The sequence below is a fragment of the Protopterus annectens genome, chromosome 5.part1 (genome assembly GCF_019279795.1).
Source record: "Protopterus annectens isolate FY-2018-M chromosome 5.part1, PAN1.0, whole genome shotgun sequence".
Lineage (NCBI taxonomy): Eukaryota > Metazoa > Chordata > Ceratodontiformes > Protopteridae > Protopterus > Protopterus annectens.
The window spans coordinates 452,850,729-452,856,028 of NC_056736.1; the positions used below are offsets into that span (position 1 = coordinate 452,850,729).

At 38.5% G+C, this 5,300-nt stretch overlaps 1 non-coding gene across 1 annotated transcript; it reads left to right on the plus strand.

Moving 5' to 3' along the window:
* The first annotated feature begins 3,955 nt into the window (after positions 1-3,955).
* Positions 3,956-4,028, plus strand: TRNAK-UUU. Its single transcript has one exon. It is a non-coding gene; the product is annotated as a tRNA-Lys (tRNA).
* Positions 4,029-5,300: the final 1,272 nt, after the last annotated feature.

Genomic DNA, 5,300 nt, shown 5'->3' on the forward strand with positions numbered 1-5,300 from the left:
TGATTTTATTTTACTAAGATGCAAATATTTCTCACATAGTTGCTTACTCTCAAGTGTATTAGGATGCATCATGTTTTCATATCTGTTAAAATTCAAGCCACTTATTCTGAAGTGCTTAAATGTCACATTTACAGACTATATGTTGTGGAGCAGAGAATAGGAACTGACATAAGTGTTATACCTGTTATAACTTGCATGCCAACACATATAATTTGTTAGCTGTTTTGTTTTCCATCTGTTCTTCGAAATTCTGGAAGCATCCACTTTAGCATTCCTAAGCTTGCATAACAAGACTTATCTCCTGTTAGCTGCCTTATTTTCCAGTTTAAATGCTGTATAAAGTACACATGTACAACTGTGAAATATAGTGTATTATTTATGTAGGCCAAACAGTATTTAATACAGCAGAGAATAGAATAGTAATTTATCCAGCCAGTTCAACCACCAAACAATCCTAATTATTTTAATCTGTCTCTCTCTCCCAGTTTAATGAGGACATAGTAGCCCTGACTATTCCTGCTGCAAAAGTAAGACAATCTCACTGCCAAGGGAACTTCTACAGCTGAATTTAATTCCAGTTGTAAAAACAGAAAAGGAGAAATACCATCAGTTAAAAAACAAAGCAAGGCAGTTTTGAAGAATCAAACTAAACTCCTGAAATATCCTTTTTTCCCCTCATTTCTGCATCAGTGTGTTCTGTATTGTAGTGTTGGGCCTCCTGGAAGGGCTCCCCCATCCCCGCCCACATGCCTTTTACTGCTTTACTTGAAGCTAAATTAACACATTTGCATGTTTTACTTTAGCAGTGCAAAATTTCCCCGGAGAAAGCAAATAAAGCCCATAACTATAAAATTAAACAATGACTCACCTCACGTAGCTAAGAATTCAAAGACCTTGTCTTTGTAGCCCTACATATTCTACCTCATTGATTGTTTTTGGTGGAAAACCATTTGTGGGGTAGGGGTGGGGGTAGTAGTAACTGCATTCCATTGAAGTACCTGACTGGCAAAGACATTGTCCACCTTCACAGTGCCTTTTTTAGGCAATGCCAATCTGATAAACCTACCAACATAATAAAACAATCAAAGGAAAATATAAAGTGTTACTGAACAATGGTAGAAGCCCAAACAAGAAACTATACTCCCTACAAGCCCTTCTCACAGTGGAGGATGTTGACATCTATATAGTGACTGAGACATGATTGAAAATGGTGGAGAGTATTCTGGCTGTGCAGGGCTATAATGTCATATGCACATTTAGACCAGCTACTGTGCAGGAGGGGAAAAAAGGTGGCGGTATCTTAATCTAGATCCTGAAGTGACTCACATCAAGGCTTGTAACGCAGCATGATGCACTAGAGCTTCTTCATGTCCAAATAACCATCATAAAGGTTTTGTGCTGGGACCTCTCTTGTATCACATCCAGAGGTGCCAGACGCTGTTGAAGGTTGGGGGGTGAAGGGTGAGAAGGGCACTTAATGATCTAAAAAGGGCAATTTTATAAAGCTATTTACTACCACAACATAGGTTCACTTGGAGGGCATTTTAAGCTTAGCCAATTTCCCTTTTGGTGCCTGAATTAACATGTCCTGATTGGTCTTATCTATCCCATGGCTGATAATTGTACATTAGCCCTAGTGAGGATAACTGTGATCATACAATAGATAATTTGGGGAGACCTATATAAGGGATGTAGCATTTAGGAACTGCCTCTATCCATTAGTGGCATGAGGGGCAATCCTGGAGTACATTTTCTATTACCCATTCTTAGATCCAAGTTGCATTTGAATATGGACAGGGATGAGCTTTGTTTTGCTTGAATGGATAGTCTGTTCTGGAACAGTGGTACACTCTGTGATAGATATCCATCTCTCCACAACATTCAGTTTGGATACCTGGACTGAGTATTTCTGATGCCATTTGACTTGCTGATATTCAGTAGGTCCATCAGTATTTGGTTAGAGGATGCCTTGTATGCCAGACGCAGGTCACTTCTAAGCACTCTGTAGGATACCGAGTATAATGATAAATCTTTGAGGTGGTCCATGCATGGGTCTGGACTGATACATGCCAAAGTGGGCATTATACAGATTGATTGACCTAAGATGGCTTTGTAAAGGGGAACAACCACACCTCTAGATCTAGTCACAATCAATTTGTTTATAAGCTGTGCAATATATGACTCTGGGCACATGTTGGTCAAAAGTTAGGTCACTGTACACGCAAGTCCCCAAATGCCAAACAACTGGGTCAGTTCTCAGGGGGTATTGTCAATTTGGAAGTTCCCTAGAGTAGATGACTTCCCAAATCATGTTTAGTTTCAATTCATGATTCTGGCAGGTTATTGTTTGGGATAATCCTTCCTGCATGATGGTTAAGTCATTTTGAGATTAAATAACTGTTCCTAGCTTGCAGTCATCTCAAATTTAGTCAGCCAAAGCCCTTTGGTATTTCCTTTTACTTTTGAGATGTATATGCCAAACAGAAAAAGTCTCAGCACTGAACCCTGGGGGACTCCATTGGTGACTGGTCTCTTTCTACAGGTAACTTCCCCTATTTTGATCTCCTGCATCCTGTGAGCAAGTTGGCAATCCAGCTAGTGATATAATTTTTCATTCATCTTTTCTACTACACCTGAGTAGGGGATTGTGTCAAAAGGCTTGGCCAGGTCAAGGTAATGTGGTGTGAACTGTTTTACCTTCATCTATTGCTTTGGTAACAACAGTAACGCTTAAAATTTGCCCATGAATTTGAGCCTTTCACACTTTCTCCCGATTCTTGGCCTAAGAGATTGAGAGATCAGATCATATATTTGACTGTCCCTGATTTTGTGTCATATTTTTGGTCTGTTCCTCATGTGTGATTTTCTGGCAAATTTATGAGGATTGCAAAACTTAAATAATGATAGACGCTTGAGTTTCAAATTTCTAGACTTTATATCCATGCATGGGTCCTCCTTAAAGAAGACACTGTCACCACCATAGAGTTTTTTTTAAATTGATGAAACTGCCATGGGGGTCCTATTGTTTATGTTGCTTAAGATGCTCTTGCAGCTGTAAAAGGGGGGGGCACTCCCTTGCCCTCGCCCTATGGTTCTGGTGCCCTTATTCACATATCTGGCTAACAAGGTTTGCAAGCTAGGAGCACATTTTCCCCAGTTACGTCGCTCAGAGAGATTGGCCAACAGGAACTTAGAGAGACAAAACAGTATACCCAGTTATGCAACGCAAGTACAGAGGGGTTATTTTGGATGGAGGAAGGGGGCAAACAGGTACTAGTGGACCCCCTAGATAATATTATATGTTGTCATCAAGGTTTTAAGTTTACAATTATACAGACAGTGAAATACTAACAATTTTGTTCACTATTTTCAAGGGGGTTAAAATATGTACCCACTAATTTACCAGATTTAGCTGACATACTTATTGACATTAAAATGTATACCAGGAAGTTAAATTTTCAAATATTATTTTCTCAAAGTCATGAGGAATTTAGCCATAATAGACAAGATAATCATGACAAATTAAGCAAGAAAAGCCTCTTCAACCCTCTGCTTCACCCCCTACTTGGTGTTTTTGAAAGGGCAGTAACAGAAGATATTCATAAGTTTTGGGCTGAAAGAAAGAGATTTTACAGCAGGCTCACCAGAGAAGAACAACTACTAATGCATCAGCTTAGGGAGGACCATAATATATGTATTATGGTGCCTGACAAAGATGGGGGTATCGTTGTCTTTAATGTAGTGGATTATTCCAACATTACACAGAATCTTTTGTTAAATAAGGATAACTATGCCCAGGTTTCTATGAACCAGATTAACATTGCTTATAGTCGTATTGACTCTCATTTAGAGGAATATGTACTTGAGCAATGCTTTAGTTTGGAAACTTTTGAATTCCATAGAAACCCACACCCTATGGTTCCTACAATATTTGGTATTCCCAAGATTCGCAAGAGCCTGGATAGCTCAGTCAGTAGAGCATCAGACTTTTAATCTGAGGGTCCAGGATTAAAGTCCCTGTTCAGGCATTACAATTATTTACAGCAGACTTGGTGTAGTGGTATGTTGCTCTGACTCTAGTGCACAGGGTCCTGGGTTCAAGTCTTGGCATTAGGGAACCATCTTTTAGACCCATTGTTGCTGCCAGAGGTTCTAAAACCCATTCATTGGCAATACTGGTAGACAACATAGTTAAACATGTGGTAGAATCTGCATCTCACCTTGTAAAAGATTCTTGGGAATTTTTCAGCCAGTTTAAAAATGAGCTTTGGTCCAGGGACCTTGTTTTCCTCACTGTTAATGTTAAAGACCTTTTTTCTTATATTCCGAAACTGGAAGGTTTAGAATATTTTCGGGAAACCTTATGTTCTCATTCCACCTTACATCACAATCAAATTAATCTTGTGTGCAAATTAATGGCCCAGATTCTGGAAAACAATTATTTTTTTTTTTTAGGGCCAATATTTTCAAAAATAAAAGGCATAACTATGGGGGCAGCTTGTGCCCCCACATATGCCAACATAGTACTTTTGGGTTGGGAATTGAAACAGATTTTTTGTTGTGGGTTTTGGAACAACATAAAACTTTATATCAGATATTTGGAATATATCTTTATTTTATAGAAAGGTACAACTGACATTATACCCCAATTTATTAAATACTTGAATCACACAACTGATTTCTTTGGTGTTCACACATAAGTATGATACCCATAATGTACACTATTTAGATACTAACATTACACATCACTGTGATGGTTTTAAGTCCAATATTTATCACAAAAACACATTCTGCAATTCATATCTACATTTTTTCTAACTGCTACCCCTTGTCACAAAAAAAGAGTCTGGTGAAGGGGCAGACAATAAGGATTGCTTGAATGACCTCTCATTTTAAAGAAGTTATAAGGGAACTCTGTAAACTCAGAGAGATGTTTCTAGAGAGAGAATATCCTGAGAAGATAGTGGATGACATTCTTGATGAGGTACATAGGGAATGGGGAAACAAATATAAACCTTTGTTAGGAGTGGGTTTATCCCACACCAGTACTGGTAATGTTTCCCTCCAGTTACAAATTTTGAAAAAGCTGGTATTGTCCAACATAGCCCCTTTTCAGGGGAAATAAGAAATACTATACACAGGGACTGGAACATATTTAGAGTGAACAATGATATAAAGACTGCGGTAGGGGAAAAGGCAATTTTTACAAGTAAAATTGGTAACAACCTTAAAAAATTAATGGAAAACAAGAAGTGTAGGAGAGCTTCATCATTGGGGATTAGTACCAAACCATGTGGCAG